The 21074-nt window shown below is 42.2% G+C and overlaps 1 long non-coding RNA gene across 1 annotated transcript in view; it reads right to left on the bottom strand.

Annotated features, from left to right (window-relative positions):
• Window positions 1-19059: 19059 nt before the first annotated feature.
• Window positions 19060-21074, bottom strand: part of LOC307000399 — a 34632-nt gene continuing 32617 nt past the window's right edge. The window contains exon 4 of the long non-coding RNA XR_013798030.1: window positions 19060-20530. This is a non-coding gene — a long non-coding RNA (uncharacterized lncRNA). The remainder of the gene's footprint in view (window positions 20531-21074) is intronic.

Consider the following 21074-nt stretch of genomic DNA (forward strand, 5'->3'; position numbering starts at 1 on the left):
GTTCCCTTTGGTTGTGCACTTGGGAATTTCTTTTGTACTATTGCAATTATCTTCCCATTGATGCAGCAATGCAACAAGAAATCAGTTATATTTGGTTTTAAAGGAAAATAAGATATATATAGATATATGTGAATGAATGAATGATGTATAACATAACTATATGATTGTGTTGCTAACATGTATGCCCTAAACACCCTGTGAAACTTTGATTTGGGTTTATATAATCCCTCTATATTTGTGACAATCTTGCAATTGATCATGCTTGAGTCACGCAGACTTCAACATTCAGCATGCAAAACACATATGGTAACAATTATATTTGGTCCCACTTTATATTAAGAGGCTTTAACTACTATGTACTAACATTGAAATAAATAATTTTATACAATGGACTTATTGTGTACATATAGGCTATGTTTTTATATTGTACTTATATTTTAAAAATACCTGCTTTAATTACAGCGGTAATTAATTTATGTAATTACATTTGTAATTACACTGTTGACCCTTCCCTTACACCTTAAACCACCCTTAAACCTACCCATACCAGCACACCTGTCCCTAACCTTACCCGTATCACACCTCTATAGCAGAAAAGGTATTTTACAATACAACATGAACACAATAAGTACATTGTACTTATTTTTCTATGTAAGTACATAGTACTTAAATCCACTTAATATAAAGTGGGACCTTAGTTACTAGAACTCTTGTGTAAGTGAACTATACTAAGCATTCAGTACCACATACTATTCCTATTTCAATTTACTTGTTTTTTAAGGCAATCGGTTTGCAGGCATTTTAAGCAAGTCTAACTATAATTAGATTGATTGTACAATGCACTTTTTCACACGTCTGTTTAAATCAGTATGTTTCAATTGTTTACTAACCTCTTGAATAGATAAATGACACATATTATGGGATGTCCACTGTATATTATTAGGTCTATTACATTTTGTGGGAAATTGCAGTGTTTGTATTGCACATCTTTTTTTTCTTTCTTTTTTTTTATTAGTATCCATGTTCCATAAGAACGTTTAATACAAATAACTTCTCCTGCCTTTTGCAATGACAGCTCTTCTCTGATGACATGTTTGTTGGCAGGAGGGCGGGACAACCTAATTACATCCAATTATACCTCAATGGACAAAATTATGTCCCGTTTTAAAAAAATATATATTGTTCAATACAATAGGGAAGAAAACACTACTGCAACTCCCATTTCATGTCAACTTTAAGCATGAAATGCCATTTCTAATCGTTTTTATTTTATTTTATCTTAAAGATGTTTAAATTATGAAAATATATCCATGTCCAGCTTCACATTTTAGTTTCACAGTAGATTCTAGTATTTCTTAATTTAATAAAGGCCCTTGCCTGAGCATGATTAAGCGACACGAATGTATGATGCGATGGCGCTCTTGAATCAAAACATCTTGCGAAAATGTCAGTTGTCGGAATGCCACGCTTTTGGAACTCTGAGAGATTAACTTTTTAGAGACTGAATTGTCGTCGGATTGAAAGGCATCAAACTGTCAGAGCGCCTTCAACTACATGCAAACCTAACTTTGGAGAAAGCAATAACTAAGGCCGTGGTGAGAAAACAGCAAACAGAACGTAAGGAAGGAAAAGGACGAAGACCTAAAGTTAGCTGTTAGGCTGTTCACAAAGAGAAATACAGGCACAATTCGAAGAGATTTATTTGAAAGAGAAATCAAATAAATCATCCTGCATGAAAACTGTGCTTCATGAGGTTAAAGGGGACTGTAATTAAGACAAAGGGCAAGCATTCATCGGAGCCATAGATTCAAATATTCGAGGTTGGTGCACAACCTTTCAGATCTTGGAGCACGGAAAATACTGATGGGAAAGACCAGGAAAGAATGACCTGGATATGAAAGGGGTATTTTTTACCACAATCTCTTGTTTTCAAACACTCATGCCGCACATATAGAGGAAAACATCTACAGTATGTGGTCAAACATCTCTTCACACCACTCCCAAGCAGACATGCCATTGAAAAGCTTAACCTTATAGCCAGACTGAATAACATCACAGGATGTGAGTGACGCAATGAATATCCAGAACCTTTCACAAGCTTGGGTGAATACTGTATTAAGAGGAATACTGTATTAAGTTACAGCCCAATGCAACACAAAATGTAGTGAGATGGATCCCAGTACCTTTAAAGTCAAAGAGGAGTTATCTAGGATGGTGAAGCTTGACATTATCAAGAAGGTCGAAGGACCTAGCGACTGGTGTTCTGGTATGGTTCCGGTTCTTAAGCTTGATGTCACAGTCAGAATTTGTGCTGACCTGACAAAATTGAACAGTGCTGTTAGACGAGAGCAGTTTATTTTACCCTCAGTAGACCCAAACTAGGCAGTTAGGTGGAGAAAAAAAGAAAAATCTTCAAGTTAGATGCCAATTCTGGATTTTGGCTGAAGGTTACCAACAGTTACCTTCATTACGCCATTTGGGAGTTATTATTTTAAGAGGCTTCCATTTTGGATATCCAGTGCGCAGAGATGTTCCAGATGACAATGTTTCAGATTTTGGAATGATTGGATGGAATCACATGTCACATGGACGACACCCTCATATATGGAAGGTCTCCTCCTGAAGAACATTACATCAGACTCCATGCCGTATTAAAGAAGCCCCAGAGTGCTGGCCTAACACTTAACAAAAAGAAGTGCGATTTTTTGAGGGGCAGAAGTCAAGTTCCTAGGCCACAAGCTGTTCGCAGCTAGATTAAAGCCCAACCCAGACAAACTGGCTACGGTTCAAAATATGCTAGAGTCTACCAATGTGTATGAGGTGTGCAGATTTCTTGAAATGATGATCCAATTGGGGAAGTTCATTTCAGACCTGGCTGAGAAAACAAAGCCGTTGCGGGACCTCCTCTCACAGAGAAGTCTGGAGTTATTTGCATAAACTAAAAGTCGCAGAAACTAAAGTCGAGCAGATGCATCATCCTTTGGTCTGTGTCCAAATGCTGCATGGAGACCAAATTGCATATACATCTAGAGCATTAATTCCAACTGAGCAGAGATATGCTCAGATAGAGAAGGAGACTCTATCTCTTGTTTGGGCATGTAAACGTTTCAGGTGCTATCTCATTGGAAAGCATTTTTTTCTCTCAAGACGGACCATAAGCCACTTCAGAGCTTACTGGGGACAACACATCTGGATGACTTACCACCCATATTGCAAAGTTTCAGATTGAGACGTATGTGATTTTCCTACAAGATTAGCCAAGTTCCAGGGAAACCATTCACAACTCCAGAAACGCTGTCAAGGATGCCCTGAATGAGCGATGTAACGGTTGCTGACTCAACTCTAATGGAAGACACAAACACCTCGCCCAAATAGGGAAAAGCTCTGTTGTCGGCCGAGAACGGTGCAGGCCTTACTGGTTGGAAAGAGACATGATTTCCATCCTCGACAGATTGCTTCTACATGGGACAAGATTGATAATCCCTAACCCTCTCTAAAGTTAATTTCTTCTTCACATTCCTCAGGCACACCAAGGAATTGAAAAATGTCACCAAAGGGTAAGACAGTCTGTGTGGTGGCCCAGCCTGAGAACTGTGATGCAACAATGTGATGAATGTAGAAAAGCTCCATGACAGCTGTATAATATATATATATATCTTCTTTTTTTTTTTTACATTATGTTCTCCTTTGTTTAGTTTTTTTTTCTAAGGAAGTTAGGGTGGACTACCTGAGCACTCCTGGCACAGTGAGATGATTATTCAGCCTCTGTAATCAACGGCCATGAACTAAAGCTTTATTCACTTAGTGGAACAGACAAACGTCCCAACCTTGTGTAAGTTCCGTGTCGGGTGTGGGACTGACTTCCAGGTATGTGATCATTCTCAAATAAGTCTGGCAAATCAACTGTTTGCTAATTTTCTTTTTCAGGGTGGCGGAGTCGCACCAACCCCTGTCAGTTGCATCCAATATTTCCATGTGAGGTTTTTCAGACAAACGACCTTGGAGCCTACTGGCGGATCACTTTCCCAGTGATGGCTTGGTCCCTTATCCAAACAGTCTACTCAGGCTTTAGTGGTGAGTGGTGACAAAAATCTAGTTCTATGTCTTAATGTGCAAATTTCTAGTGTGAACATGTATGTATACTGTATTCAAACTGTTTCAGTTTGTCTGCAACTGGAGGTTTTGGTGTGAGAGGCAGCGGCAGAGTTGGTAAGCCTGTTCTCAGTCTTCTGCCCATTTACAATTATGCTGGACTGTAGCTGTTTGCAAGTGGTCTAGAGCGGTATTCAAGCAAGGCTTTGAGCTTTTTGACCATTTGTACCGCTCTTCCGGCTTCACCATTTCCTTGTGAACACCGTGGGCTGCTTGTTATGTTCTTTAAGTCATACTCCCTAAAATCTCCCGGAAGTCAGGGCTGCTATACTGCGGCCAATTGTCCGATATTAGTATCTCAGGAACCCCATTCCGTGCAAACACTGCTTCCAGATGTTCAATTATGGTTGATGCCAATTTGGCCACATCAACATCTCTTGAATAGTTAACAGTTAATAGGCACTTTGTCCCTTTAGTTCAAGCAAGTCTGTAGCCACTCTCTGCCATGGATACGGTGGAAAGTCTGTGGGTTGTAGTGGTTCTACAGCCGTCATGAAGCCTTTCTACATTCATCACATTGTTGCACCACAGTTCACAATAGTAAACTCAGGCCGGGCCACCACACAGACTGTCTTGCCCTTTGGTGACATTTTTAAATATTATGGTAATGTGAAAGAAAGCAAGACAAAATGTTGTAATAAAGGATGTTATTTAAGAAATAATTGTATTTTACATTAGAGAATTGTTTGGGGAAGGGGAGATGTAGTGATATCTGATTGGTGCGATCTATACTGAGTGAGCCACATCCCTAAGCAGGGGGGTATGTACTGTGCAAGTGTTCAATAAAGTTCAGTTACGTACCTGCTGTGGTGTATAATCAGTACGCTGCCTCGGCCCATTCAAGAACACATGAAGTTATTGTTATCATTAACAGACACACGCACATTCAATCGCTTCTGCTCTCATTTAAGTTCACACGGTTTCAATTATCAGCATCTATTATCAATTTCACCTGAAAAGTATGCACATTAGAGAAATATTGATTTGTTCTCATGCTTACATCATTTTTATTTATACAGAATATCAGTTCTATTCATTTTCCACTGAAGTATGTGATTTGGTCAGCTTGAAACAACGTAAAGAGCGCTGTGTGTCTGGTTTCTACTGGTGTACATGTGAGTCAGAGAGCGCTCATTCGCTCTAGATCTGTCAATCATATTATGTGACCATAGGTGTGTTCGACTTGAAGTGGAGCTGTATAGACTGAACGGTGTATGACATCAAAGTACAGTGAGAGCGATTCGAAAGCATACGGAGCCATCTGCTCTTTAATTGCTCTCGTGGTTCTTTCATGTCATACACCGATCGGTCTGCACAACCATAGATATGTGTACTGTACATAGTCAGTGCCACATTCGACTGCTCCAGACACGTCGATGATCGACCATTCCAAGATGGCAGATCATCGACGTGTCTGGAGCAGTCGAATGTGGCACTGACTACAGTACACATAGCTATGGTTGTGCAGACCAATCGGTCTGCAAAACGATTTTTTTATGTTGTGTGCCATCGTCTTCTTGTATTGTGTTAGTTTAGCAAAAGCATCAGGTGAAGTCTATTGCAGATATAGATTTTACTATGCGTATAATAGGTTTGCAGCAGTCAACTTGCTCCTGAGTGTTGACAGATCGGCTTTGACACATCCAATATGGCGGCCCATAGAAACAGCTGCTAATGAGGCATTCTTGTATATCTAAAAATGCATTCTCGGTCAGCGTCACCTGTCATTCAGGCGTGAATTAGCCAAAGGTAATCAATCGTTTCACATTCGGTGTGAAAGCACTGTTCGTCAATGAATCGCTTTGATTTATCACATCGTGCTAAGTGTGAAAGGGCCTTAAATCTGTTGGTTCACTGATCATTGTTGACATTGTAAATTGTGGCTGTTCCCTTTCGAGGGAACTCGAACTGCGTCGGTTACGACACTAGGGGAACGCCCTTCAGCGTAGCGCGTCTGAATTTATGAATGAAACCGAATCCAATCCTATTGGCGTTGCGTGATGACGTAGCGTGTGACGGCATAAGCGGATGTACACAAAAGCACGCCGGCACACAGAAATGTCAGCTTTTTACTATTCAGCAAGCGCTCTGTGTGTGTGTTGAACTAGCGAATCCTTTGAAAAGAGTATATATCCTATATTTCGTCTCATCATGGCAAGCGAACAGTTTTCTAAATGTGTGTTCCCATGCCCACGCTTTCTCACGGCTGGGGATACACACGAAATGTGTGTGTCTTGTCTGGGAAGGCAGCACGCTCAAGCAGCTCTCGAGGGGGCTGCTTGCGCTCACTGTGAGTCAATGTCAGTGAGAGTGCTGCGTTCTCGGTTGGCTTTGTTTTCCGAGGATGGCCAAATGCGTTCTCCCCGCGGTACGGGTCCCGCATCTGCCGAGGCAATGCGGCGCCTCGCATCGTGGGGATCGCAGAGAGATCTTTTAGATGACAGTGGGACTGCCGAGGCACTTTCCCACTCTTCGTCTGAGAGTTCAGGTTCCCCTATTCCCCGCTCGGGAGCCCGCCTCGCGGCTTCTCCCGCTCGGGATGATGCAGTTTTACACCTCTCTGATTCCGAGGAATTAGATGTGATTAATGTTGAGGAGGGGGATATAAGTGAAAGACATAATACTGTTCAGCCTGCACCCAGCTATGGTGAGTTAGTGGAGGTTTTAACACGGGCTGTGGCCAAGCTTGATATTTCTTGGCCACAGGAAAGGCAGGAAGCGCGTCCTAAAAGCAAGCTTGATGAGCGCTTCCTGCAGCCCCGCACGCAACCTTCACGCCGGTCTCTCCCTTTCTTCCCGGATTTACACAATGAGTTGTGTAAATCTTGGAACAGGCCATTTTCTGCGCGCCTGTCTAACCCCCCGATTTTAAACTACAGTAATATCGTGGGGGCTAGGGATAAGGGATACGGGATGATGCCTCGGGTTGAGGAAGCACTAGCTAGCTACCTTTCACCCGACCTTGCGTCATCCTTGAAGACACCAGCGCTGCCTTCTAAGCCTTGCCGCACCACATCAGCTTTGGTGGGCAGAGCGTATATGGCGGCAGGTCGGGCTGGTGCGAGCCTGCACACGATGGCTATTTTGCAGGCGTACCAAGCCGACCTGTTGAGGGACATGGACCAAGGCGAAGGTCCCTCGGTTGGGGATATTGCGGAGCTTCGCAGGGCCACAGATTTGTCCCTCCGGGTTACCAAGGAGACGGCCCGTGCCATCGGTCGCTCCATGTCAGCTCTGGTAACCACGGAGAGACATCTGTGGCTCAACCTGTCTGGCATTAAGGAGAAGGACAGGACCTTCCTCCTTGATGTGCCTGTTTCAACCTCGGGTCTGTTTGGAGAAGCCGTTAACGCCGTGGTTGACAGGTTTCAGGATGTTAAAAAGCAGGGCGAAGCTTTTAAACAATATCTCCCTCGCCGTTCAAGGTCCAGGAGGGCGGCTGCTAGAGAACAGCCACTGCCGTCTACCAGTTCCTCTCATCGCCAGGCACAGAAAGCGAGTGTCGCCTCTAGAGCTCCCCCTAAAAAAGCTTGGGACTCTAGACGTCGCTCGTACCCGCAGCCACCTGAGAGGGCGGATCTGAGGACCGTCCTTCAGTCCAGGAAGGCTAAGGGAAAGAGGTCCTAGCTCTTACGAGACCTCAAAGGGCCGCCCCCCCCGAGAGAGAGCGATTGTGGTCCCCTCTCTCGCTGGGCCCTCGGGAAGCTGGCGTCAGTATCCCGCCGTCTCTGACGCTTCGGGACACGCTAGCTCCCAGCGAGCACACACTGGTCTGTCTGCCCCGAGGGCTTGCAGTCAGTCAGTGTTCAGGTTCGCACACTGTGGGTCATTGTCGGTTCTCCCCTGCCGGTTCTCCGCTTCAGGGGGCCGTCAAAGACCTGCACAAAACACTGGACACCAGCCCCGAGGGGCTGGTTCCCTTGGTGAATTTTGCAGAGGCATGGCAAAACCTCGCGAACATTTCTCCTTGGGTCCTGCGCACTGTAAGAACTGGGTACAGACTGCAGTTCCGGGTCCGCCCACCAAAATTCAACGATGTGGTCTGGACTTCAGTGCACCCAGAGCAGGGTCTAGTGTTGGAACAGGAAGTTCACTCGCTGCTGGAAAAAGGGGCCATAGAGTGTGTTCCCCCACCAGTCAGGGAGTCCGGGTTCTACAGCCGGTACTTCATAGTTCCAAAGAAGGATGGAGGGTTGCGTCCAATTTTAGATCTGAGGCATCTGAATCGGTCTCTGAGGAGATTCAGGTTCAAGATGCTCACTATTCCCATCATCGTGAGTCAAATTCAATCCGAGGATTGGTTTGTCACGATAGATCTAAAGGACGCCTACTTCCACATCTCCATCCTTCCATCTCACAGGAAGTTCCTGAGGTTTGCTTTCGGGGGCGAAGCTTACCAATATCGGGTTCTTCCGTTCGGCCTAGCACTCTCCCCTCGCACTTTTACCAAGTGTATGGATGCAGCTCTAGCACCCCTGAGGCTCGAGGGCATCAGGGTGCTAAATTACATCGACGACTGGTTGATATTGGCCCAGTCGCGAGAGCTGGCGATTCGGCATCGAGATGTCGTCCTCGCCCGCATCCAGAGCCTGGGGTTAAGACTCAACACGAAAAAGAGCGTGTTGACACCAGCCCAGAGAACAACGTTCCTGGGAGTGGTGTGGGACTCGGTCACGATGCAGGCTCAGTTGTCTCCTGCTCGGATCGAGTCCATCCTGACCACAGTGTCCAGGATAAAGCTAGGCCAGGCCGTCACTGTCAAACACTTTCAGAGAGTGTTGGGTCTCATGGCAGCAGCGTCCAGCGTGATACCTTCTGGCCTGCTACACATGAGAGCCTTACAGTGGTGGTTGAGAACCAAGGGGTTTTCCCAAGGGGTTTTCTTGATAAGGGTTACGCGCAGATGCCTTCGTTCCCTGTCAATTTGGAAGAAGCCTTGGTTCCTGTCCCAGGGTCCCAATTTGGGAGCGTTATGTCGCCGAGTATCTATTTCGACAGACGCCTCCCTCACGGGCTGGGGCGCGGTCATGGACGGCCGTTTTACAAGAGGCCTCTGGCAGGACCATCATTCCTCTTGGCACATAAATTGCCTAGAAATGTTGGCGGTGTTCCGGGCTCTGAGGAGCTTCCTGCCAGACCTCCATGGTCGCCATGTCCTTGTGAGAACCGACAACACGTCGGTGGTGTCTTATTTGAACCGCCAGGGGGGTCTGAGGTCGCGCCCTCTGTGCAGACTGGCGCATCAGATCCTCCTGTGGTCCCAGCGGAGACTATCGTCTCTCAGGGCGATGTATGTCCCGGGGGACCAGAATCAGGGAGCAGACGTACTGTCGAGGCAGGGGCTGAGGCCCGGGGAATGGAGACTCCACCCCGAGACGGTGGAGTTGATATGCGAGAGGTTCGGCCCGGTGGAAGTGGACTTGTTTGCGTCTCGAGAGACGACACACTGTCCACTGTGGTTCTCCCTCACGCACCCAGCCCCACTGGGGCTGGATGCCATGGTACAGACGTGGCCGAGGCTACGTCTGTATGCTTTCCCCCCGATCGCTCTGCTCCCAGCAGTTCTGGAAAGGGTCCGTCGAGACGGAGTCAGTCTACTCTTAGTAGCCCCGTTTTGGCCGGCCCGAGTATGGTTCTCGGACATCATTTCACTCCTGGCAGGCCCGCCATGGCAGATCCCTCTGAGGAGGGACTTGCTGTCCCAGGCGGAGGGCTTAGTTCTCCACCCTCGACCCGAGCTGTGGAAACTGTGGGTCTGGCCCCTGAGGGGGCACAGTACCTAGAAGCCGGCCTGTCAGCTGGAGTGGTCGAAACCATATTAACTTCCAGAGCTCCCTCCACGAGGAAGTTATACGGCCTTAAGTGGAATGTTTTTTCCATTTGGTGCAGAGAGCGTGATTTGGACCCAGTTAACTGCCCAGTGGCTTCAGTACTGGAGTTTCTCCAAGACCGCTTTTCTGCCGGGCTTACCCCGTCCACACTCAAGGTTTATGTGGCTGCCATTGCGGCTTTCCACGCTCCTCTGAGTGATGGTCCTCTGGGGATGCATCACCTTGTCGTACGCTTCCTCCGTGGAGCCTGGAGGATGAGACCTGCGACTCGCACCAGGGTTCCCTCTTGGGACCTGGCAGTGGTTCTCGAAGGGCTGGCCGAGGCCCCCTTCGAACCACTGGAGTCGGCTGAGGCCAAGAACCTTTCGTTTAAGGTGGTCTTTTTGTTGGCCATTACTTCTCTGAGGAGGGTAGGAGATCTCCAGGCGCTCTCTATTTCCAATGGGTGCTTGGAGTTTGCTCCAGGCAACGTTAAGGCCATCTTACATCCCAGGCCCGGCTATTTGCCCAAAGTGCCATCTAATGTGGCACGGCCTATGGTTCTGCAGGCATTTCATCCTCCACCTCACGTGACGGCGGATGAGGAGAGACTTTCATCTGCTCTGCCCTGTCAGAGCACTGCAGTGTTATATCCGGAGGTCCTCCTCATGGCGGAAGTCAGACCAGTTGCTGGTGTGTTTTGGGTCGCCCAAGAAGGGGCTTCCCGCCTCTAAACAGACCATCAGCAACTGGATCGTTCAGACTATTTCCCTGGCCTATCAGGTGCGCAATTTGCCTTCACCTATGGCCGTGAGGGCTCACTCCACCAGAGGCATGGCGTCCTCTAGAGCCCTCCTTTCAGGGGTTTCTATCCATGACATATGTGAGGCGGCTGGCTGGGCCACTCCGCACACATTCATGAGGTTTTACAGTCTGGACCTTCCCTCTACACCCGGTGCACGAGTGCTTTCGTCCTAAGTTGTGCCTGAAGACAGCTTCACACTAGGATGAGCGGGGTTCGTTGTGGTATAGTGGGTATCTCGTTCCCCTAGTGTCGTAACCGACGCAGTTCGAGTTCCCTCGAAAGGGAACGTCTCGGGTTACGTATGTAACCCTTGTTCCCTGAGAAAGGGAACGAGACACTGCGTCGGTTCGCCACACCTCACCCCGCCTGGAGCACTTGCTTCATAGCAAAAGCTGACATTTCTGTGTGCCGGCGTGCTTTTGTGTACATCCGCTTATGCCGTCACACGCTACGTCATCACGCAACGCCAATAGGATTGGATTCGGCTTCATTCATAAATTCAGACGCGCTACGCTGAAGGGCGTTCCCCTAGTGTCGTAACCGACGCAGTGTCTCGTTCCCTTTCTCAGGGAACAAGGGTTACATACGTAACCCGAGACGTTTTCTGTATTTGTAAAGGATCAAAGTGGGGTCCATAAAAAGCAAATAACTTTTTTAGTTACTGGACTACTAAGCCTACAACAAAGCAGTGGGCTTAAAGCAATCATCCAAACAACTCTTCTGTATTCAATCTGTGCTCTGGCTGAATCATTCTGCTCTGTTTTATTCAGGCCAGGTTTTGCTAAGTGCTTTGGGCTGCTGTAAAATGAATCTTCGGCCTAAACAGAGATTTCTGGCTGACAGAAACAGGTTCTCCTTTAGGATTTGCCTGTATTCAGCTCAATCCACATTGGTCTTGATGTAAAAAAAAAAAAAAAAAAGAATAAAGAGAAACATTCCCTGTTGTTTTCCTGCTGAAAAGTAAGTCAGAGTATTATGCTTCTTCAACCTCATGGAAAGAATGGATGTTTCCTGGGTGTTGGACAGGATTCAGTTTGTGCCAGTCACATAACTTTATTGTCAGAAAGATGAGTGGAATTGACCCTTTGCAGGGAGCTTGATTGACTGGTGATCTGACCAATCATACTTCGCCATCCGCCATTTTGTCCGACAGAGCAGTCAGGAGAGTTGGTAGATTAACATGGGATAATTTGAACTTGAAAAACGCAGTGTACTGATGCCTTTCCGTGGTTAAAACAACATTTCTTATGTTTATTAATGTTTATTTGATGCTATAAATTAACTATAAGGAAGAGATGAATGGTTCATGAGGAGCTTTAACTGAGGCTCTACAGCGATATGTCACGACACATTAAAGAACCACAAAACGGTATTTATTGTTTAAATTTCTTTAAAAAATGACCAAATTTGAAAGGTGAGACTTTGTTTAATATGTTTAATTACAAAAGTAACTGAAAAGTAACCTGGTCTGTCCTGTACTGTCAGCGTGTTGTCAGTCTCCTCTCCGCGATGTATTTTTCACTACGTGAGAACATGGTGTGGCGTGAGAGCGGCATAGCTTGTCGGACATAGCGACAGTAACTAAGGGGGGCAGGTCTTTGCGAACAGTACATTTTTGTCCGTTTTTAAAAACAAAACAAAATGTTTTGGGTTTTGTCACATGCCCTCAACAAATTAAATTTTCAAAAAGGAATTTCTTAGCTCTCCTAAAGAGTTAGAGTCTAGGAAATGCTTAAGATATTGATGTTTGGACAGTATTTCAGTCCATTTCAATCAAATAACTGTCAGTATTGTAACTGGTCTTTGTCGCATCACTTATAATTGCTCTTGTTGCTCAGTTTTGTAGCACAGCCTGATCTAAGCAATGTCTGAATTGTGCCGTGTGTTTTTTCCATTTCGTTACAATGGACATTGTGCACTGCAGCTCTTAGAGAGGTTTGAAACTTTGCCAACCTTTTCATAACCTTGCCCAGTTTTTCCCTAGTTCACTGTGAAGGTTCCCCAAGTGGCTGTATGTTTGTATATAGAACCTTAAAGTCATGCTATGTATAAATATTTCTCATCATGGTATAATTTGAAAGATTTTGTTTTAATTTTAATACAATTTTAACATTTGATTATTTTTTATAAATTAAACACCTTGTAAACATATACACACTAGAACATTTTTAAATAGTTAAACATTAAAAAGTATTATGCAATCACATTAGACATTTCTCTTTATATATAACCTTTTTTGGCATAAACGTTTATTAAAACTGAGTCACGAACCATAGGGTTCTGAAACTTTTCTTCAAAGAAACTTTATTCTACAGCAAAATTGATCTGTTATAAAGTCAGTGATGTTTATGGTGCAATCAAGAAAATTGACAAAAATGTAGGCCTACTTGAATTGAACCTGATTATTTAGTGCTCCAAATAATTCAACACCTCATTTCTATAGTGGTAAATAATTGTATCATATTTTATTTTTCTTCTAAAAAGACATCTAAATGCATTGCATGATCATGTAACATATATTTTCTGTTAGATCAATTAACATTTTTTTTTTATAAGAATCTACTAATCAAATCTGGCTTTTGAAATCAAAGGTATATGAATTGAATCATATTTTGCTGCCATCTTGTGGATGGCCTTTACACTCAAAACACATTACATACATCTCTGATGAGAAAAGGTACCCAAAACTCACATGCTGAATGTTTGTTCTTTGGCAATCTGGCACTTCTCTTAAACCGTTTACCGTTGCAGTGAACATGCTTTTAGTGTTGACAATCATGGATAAAATCATGGAATTCTGTGATCATTTACTCACCCTCAAGTTGTTCCAAACCTGGAGAGTTTATTTGTTCTATTGAACACAAAAGAAGATGTTTTGAATAATGTGGATAACCAAACAGTTTCTGGTCCCCATTGACTTCCATATATATAATTTTTATTTTTGGGTGAACTATCCCTTTAACAAAGGGTAAACACATCCATCACTACTTCATCAAAGAAATACATGGCCTTCATCCAATAGCACTCTAAATGATGTGCCTGAGCAGGAGGCTTTATCCAAATGGGACTGTTCACCATCAGTAGCACCAGGATTTGGGGTTTCTAAGAATGATCCCCAGAACCCTGTGACCTGGACGTGATTGCTCTCCTCACCGCACAGCTGAGCGACAGAGCGGCCCTCAGGATTAAATGGGGTGAACTTAACAAGGAAGTACTGCAATATGCTAAGGGGCAAAGGGTTTATGGAGGTTGGGGGAGAAGGTCAGATCACCCTGCCTGCCCTGGACTGCCCAGAGCTAAGGCTTGTGCCAGGCCGCCCCAGGCATGGCTCTAGGACTGGGGAAAGGCCAGTCCTCATTTGACGACCATTAGGGGGATGTGCCAGTGTTTATATGCATGATTCTGAAAGCAGAAGAAGTGGTTGCGAGTGAGTGTAATTCTCAGAGAGTCTCGGCTGTCCTGATCACAGTGGACTTTAAGTTCGGTCTGATAAAGTGGCTGCAAGGCAAGTCTTTCAGGCTGATATTAATTTTACATACACTTAAGAGATCCTATACATCTTTTATCTATTTCATTATCTTTTCTGTCTCTTATTTAGTATAATCTAATTTCATTCTAGATTCATAAAGTGATCAAGCAGACACCATATTAGTAAGGAAAAGTCAGTTTCATCTTATTTCTGTCTTTATCATTATCTGTATTCTATATCTGTGCACTGGAAATGAGGAAAACGTATTACCAATTGACTTTGATGATGTTGTAATACCTCTAATGCATGAATACAGACTAAATGTAATCCAGTAATAAATGTAATTTAATTTACATTAATTGGTATACTTTTAAAATTGAAGTATGAGGCATAAAAGAGCATGTATCCAGGTAGAGTTTCTTACTGTGCATTTTCTTAGTTTTGGATTATACCGTTGTAAGAACATTTAAATGTTTGGGGTCAGGAAAAAATATATACTTTTATTCAGAAAGGATGCATTACATTGATCAAAACTGACAGTAAAGAGTTTTAAATCGCTACAAAAAAAAAGCTATTTCAAATAAAAAAAAATTCAACATTCAATGTATGTTTCTACCAAAAATATTAAGCAGCACAATATTGTTTTTAACATTGATAATTTAATAAGACATTTTTCTTGAGCACCAAATCAGCATGTTAGAATGATTTCTGAAGGATCATGTGACACTGAATAAATGACAGGAATCACAGGAATACATTTTTTAAATTGTAATAATATTTTATCATATTACTGTTTATTGTATTTTGACAGCCATGAAAGAGACTTTTTTCAAAAACATAAAAAAAATCTTACAGACCCCTAACTTTTTAACGGTAAAGTATGGATTGTTTATATTTGAAATAATAATAATAATATATGGATAATTATTAATAATCCTTTATGAATCCTTTAGGTCGGTTAAATTTACCAAACCTTAATTTGATATGTCCAGCTGTGAGTCCACAGTAGAACACTAGAGGGCAGGGCTGCACAGTATATCACACATTTCATTGCTTTTGAAGTCATCTCCAGGGCACCCAAACTTTGCACAGATGCCCTGCCATGGCTTTTACTTTTAGAGTGGTATATGTTATTTTTTAAGTTATCACACTTATTATATTCAACCTGTTTTAAGTGTTGATTCCCAGAAGCTCAAACAGGGTGCTATAACACCAAGGTAATGATTTTGATTTCCAGGTAATGCAAGACCTGATAAAATGTGTATCTTAGTTGCTTTGTAAAAATGTGTCTGTCAAATGCATAAATAGAGAACTAACACTTAAATTAATCAAGCTTAAATCACTCTAATATTCATATATTGAATTTAGATCAGAGAAATAACAATGCACAGCAGAATGTGTGTGAATATATTCCTGGACCAATCTTTCTGTACTGACTGACAGCTGATTCAGTCAATGAGACTGTGAATAATTGGTGTTTTATGGATAGTTAGACGTGTGTTATGATGATATTCAGCAAGCGCAATGTTGTATTCATGTAGTTAATATTTAGCAGAGCTCATCAATTGGTCTCCCAAGTTCTGCTCTCTGAGTTGAGTTGTTGATAAACTGTAAGTAAAAAGCTTTTGTTGCCTAAAGCCATGCAGTGAATCATGATACTCTCTAGAGACACTGGATTAAATAGGCTGGACAGGGCAAAGCATCCTGAGGCGATGAGAAAAGATGTATATTATATTAACAGCAAAAGTACCTTTTGGATTGTGCAAAATACTTTTCATTACAGGCTATCAAAAAAGAAATAAAGGGCTTTTTAAAGGAATTCACAAGCAGATTTGACAGAAAATATTAATATATATATATATATATATATATATAATAATGGTTAATTCGTAACTACACACACACACACACACACACACACACACACACACACACACACACACACACACACACACACACACACACACACACTTATTCAGCAAGGATTCATTAAATGTATTAAAAAAGTGACAATAAATACATTGATAGTATTCTAAAAGATTTGTATTTCAATTTGATGCTGTTCTTTCTGTTTATTGTTTTAACTGTTTATTCATCAAAGGATCCTGAAAAAAGTATCACGGTTTCCACAAAAATGTTAAGCAGCACAACTGTTTACAAGATTAGTAATATTAAGAAAAGTTTTTTTGTGTTTTTGTGTTTTTTTTTGCAGCCTTGGTGAGCATAGAAACCTCTTTCTAAACCATTAAACAAATTTACCAACCCTAAACTTTTGAATGGTAGTTGTAACTTGTTTGCAAATGTTTTTCCACTGCTATACACAGCATCAGTGTAAATCAGTGTAATGTTTTTCTTGGAGCTTCCTTGTCGATTAAATGGAAGAGAGAGAGTTTCTCTCAAGTAACAGGATATGTGTGTAATGTGTTTCCAATGCATGTTCCTGTGTTCTTGTGTTATTTACCAATCATTCTAAAGCAGTCACTCTCTTCAGCACTGCATCCTGCTGAGTTTTTATGTGTGTGCATCATGTGTGTGTATGAGTAATGCTCCTGGGCAGTGTGTTTATGGTGCTACTTTAGTGAGGCCGCCCGGGGGTGTGAGGCAAGCAGAGTGCTAATGCAAAGCACCATGGGATTTTCAGGAACAACGTGGTGACATTAACAAGCTGTCAAGCACAGTGACGTTGCTCTGTTTAAAAACAAAAAGTAGGATCACCTCAGGTAGCACACACATTCTCTCTTATATCTAACACGCACACCTTCCCCCTACCCCTCTTTCGTTCTTTTCTCTCTCTGCTGCACACGTTGCACTAATAGAGCATGGTGTTCTAGCCTAATGGAACCTGAACGAAAGAGAGTTTTCTGTTAAGGTATGAAGGGCCCTCAAGGCAAGAAGGCATTAGTCTATTTTGAGAAGGTGAATTCTAAATGATGTTATTAGGGATGAGTCTCGTCACCTTTTGCTCTCTTGCTCAGGGGAGTGAACCACCCCGTTCATTAGATGGGGTTGTAAGGCATTTCTTCTTTGGAAAGGGCTATAATGGCAACAAAGCCAATTTAGCACATAGACCATCAGCACATTTTTGTGTTGTTTGAGTTAACAAGGTTTGCCTTGAACTTGCAGCAACATTGCAATCAGAAAGGTGTGCATTAGACCGGCTTTTGACCCTTCTATAACATTATAGGTGATGTGAAAGTGAAACCTGAGTTAAAAGTCCATTTTTGCTCTGTTAAAATACTGTGGTCTATGTACAGAACTTTCTTTCTCCTGACCTCTATTCAAAGGAATATTTAGGTTCAATCCAAGTTAAGCTCAACCAACAGCATGTGTGGCATAATGTTGATAACCAAATTTTTTTTTTTTTACTTGTCTCTTATTTCTTTAAAAAAAGAAAAGAAAAGGTGGTCATGATGAGGCACTTACAATGGAGGAGAATTACATTCATTGTTTTGTTAAACCTTGTCTAAACTTTAAAACTGTTTATGGCAATACATTGTCATACAAGTTGTAAAATATAACTTAATATAAGGTTAGTAAGTTTGCATACTGTTTCATTCCTTCATTAATCATTTAAGTCATATCCGACTTTTGGTAATTCTATGGGCCATCTTGCCATAGGCGAGAGATTGTCCATTCATTTTCTTGCTGAAGACTTTTCCAGGTTAGGTTGCCAGGTCTTTCTCCAACCCTCCCCATTACTAGGCATGCTGTTTACATATCTTAAAAATAACTCTTTATTGGCATCTATGGTTCATGAAGAACCTTTCACCTCTAACCTTTTTATTGCACAAAATGTTCTGCATGAAAAAGGGTTCATTAGTATTTTTTTAAAAAGAATTGTTTACTAAAAGTCCAAAATTGTTCCTCTATGGGATCGCTAGAATCACCTTTTTGGAACCTTTATTTTTAACAGTGTATTGAAATTATAAGTGCCTAACTGTAGCCCAGAATTTTATTTTTGACCAGTCAAACTTATTTTGTGGTAATCGACATTATGCCACAAATGATGTCGAGTGATCTTAACGTGGGATATTCTTTTAAATCTCGCTCATCTGAATGAGCTGTTTCTTTTTTTGTGTGCATTAAATGCAATGTTGTCTTCATAATTGTATATTAGTCACAAATCCATGCTGAAGTCACTTGTCCCCGTTTTCACAGACAAGGGTTAAGTCTAGTCCCAGACTAAAATGCATATTTGAGCTGTTTTAACTTGCACTGACATATCTTTAAATATATCTGTGCCATTGTTTTGTCTGAAGACGCACATCAGTATTGTTTTTAAAAGAAAAAAAAAAAGCTAATTAAATGTCCTAATTAAACTAAGGCCTAATCATGGCTTAATTCCTGTCTGTAAAACCAGGCCTTGATTTTGTTCCTGAGGTCATGTCGAAAGTTTACAGACAACCTTTGATTCTCTTAAATGTTTCATTTTCCCCTCCTCGCAAAGTGTATCTGCCTTACCAGTGACACTTCTTGCTTGACATTATCCCTAGTTTCAGTGTTGTGAGTTTCACAAATCCATAAATCCTTCCTCTTCTCAATAATTTAGAATGCAGAATTATTTATCTAATATGTATTTATTATTCATATTTAAACAAGGAGGTCGTCTTATGGGACCAGGTCTCATTTTCAGTCTCTTATTTTGTAAACAGACAGCCACAAAAGCGACAGTTCTGCTGATTTAAAGAGACAAGCGTCTGTTTGCGAGTATGAGGTCTACCTTCAGTTGAAATGGAGTGGGATCAATATTTAATACTAGACATCATTTGCATCAACTCCCTTCAGAATCTGTACCCCAACCCCCCCAAAAAATGGACAATGCACTGGAAGTGGGAAAAGCAGCAAGTATGCAGAAAATCCATCAGTATCAGCCGCACTCAACTGGGCTGTATGCGAGTGAGTGGAAACCCTAGTAGACTTTTTACAATAAAATAAGTCAATTAAACATTTAGTGAGGGCTTTCACCAGGTGTTTTAGAAATGTTCCACCTTATTTTTGGTTTGTTGTCATATGCTAAATTTGGAAGTGTTTGATTCCGACGTGTCATTAAAACCATTTTAGCAATTATTGTATCATTTATCAACCTGTCAGCGGCATTTGCGCACTTGAGAGCAGCTGTGATGTATCTATAAATTAAAGAGAACGTTCCAAACCAACAGTGCACATGTAAAGCCATGTACAGGCAAATGTAATGAGCACACTGTAGACAAAAGAATGATAAATTAAAATGATTTATGACTTGAATTATAACAATATTGCCATAAAGAATTCAAATACAATAAAAGATGTAAAAGCGAATACGTCTTTGGGACCAGAACTATGTGTGTTTGTACGCTTTAGTTACATGTTTCATGAGAGAAAGTGTTTTTTGCCGCATCAAAGTATTGAAACATTGCGGCTAAAACTTTTTCTTTCATTGTAGGAGATCCATTGTAGATATTAATGCTGTTGAAATAAAGTGTCAAATGGAATCAAAGGCAAGTTGCTAGTATTGGCTGCATTGTTCTGTTAGCTGGTATCACTTCTGCATGCCGGCTTTGTCGCAGACAAGACTTTTGGCAGGGGATAGATTGGAATTGGATGTGGCATGTATGCGTGAGGTAACCTGTGTCTCCGCGTGCGCCCGTGCCCTCTTGTCACTTATCTCTCAGTATCCTTAATGCAGGAACAGAAGCGCGTTTCAAAGAGAATAATGCGGAGGAACGTCATGTCAACCTTTGATATATTTATATATTTCTTTTGCTCGCATTAAATTTGAAGCCGCATTCTTAAAGAGGATGTCAAAGAAAGGAAAACTGTGTTCCGACTCAAAGCGGGGAAAACAGACAGACAAAAGTTATGCAAATGAAACAAATGCGGAGAATCACAGTGAAGAATTGATGAGGACATGAAATTGACTCTGAATCTGAAGGCGGTGGACACATGTCGCGGTGCCTTTTGGGGTGGGTCTGGGGGGTGGGGGGGGGGTTGGCTTGCCTCCACGCTGCAGCTGTGTGTGTGACTTCTGGATTAATTTTAATGCCCCACTCAGCAGGTTCCGTGTCACTCTCCCCTCAGTCTGAGGACCCGTCGAGATGACATCTGAACAGGCACTCACTACGGCGCAGGGAACTCAGAGAAGCCTCGGTGCTGGAGAAAGTGTTTATGAAAGATTCATCACAGATGTCACTCTAATCTGCCATGCATTGTCAGGGAGCTGCTCCAAAGCACACATTGTAAATGGATTCTTCCTCTGACTTAAGTCATTTCTGGCTATGAGTTGTAGATGGAATGGAGATTGTTTGGGGTAGATTGCTGAAGAGAGAGAGGGAGACAGACAAGTACATTGTGTGAGTGGATGAGGCGAAGCACTTTGTGGGCCGCATTACCGCATGTCCGTAGAGAGATGGATCTTTAATGTACAGTACAGTCGGCCACCGTCAACCTCGTGCATATATGCCTTGTGGACGGCAAGGAAAAAACCCAAACCTCTTCCATTTGTATATTTATCCTAGACCGAAACGGGATGGTTCACCTAAGAATATAAATTCTGTCATCATTTACTTTACAGCAATTACCCTAATGTTATTCCATAATCGGTTTACTTTCTTCTGCGGAGCATAAAAGAATATACTTTGAAGAATGTTTCAGCTGTTTTTGTCTGCATTGTGAAAGTCTGTGGTTTAAGTTTCCCTGAAATTAATTCATACGCCTCAGCTGGTATAGTTTGAGTCTTCTGAAGTGATATGATCACTTATGTAGATAAACAGATGAAAATTTAAGCCTTTATTCACTCTCAAAATTAATAAAAAATTCATGAACATAGTGTATGTAAAAACAGAATACATAAAATATTTTG

This window comes from Phoxinus phoxinus (assembly GCF_949152265.1).
Source record: "Phoxinus phoxinus genome assembly, chromosome: 6".
NCBI classification, from domain to species: domain Eukaryota; kingdom Metazoa; phylum Chordata; class Actinopteri; order Cypriniformes; family Leuciscidae; genus Phoxinus; species Phoxinus phoxinus.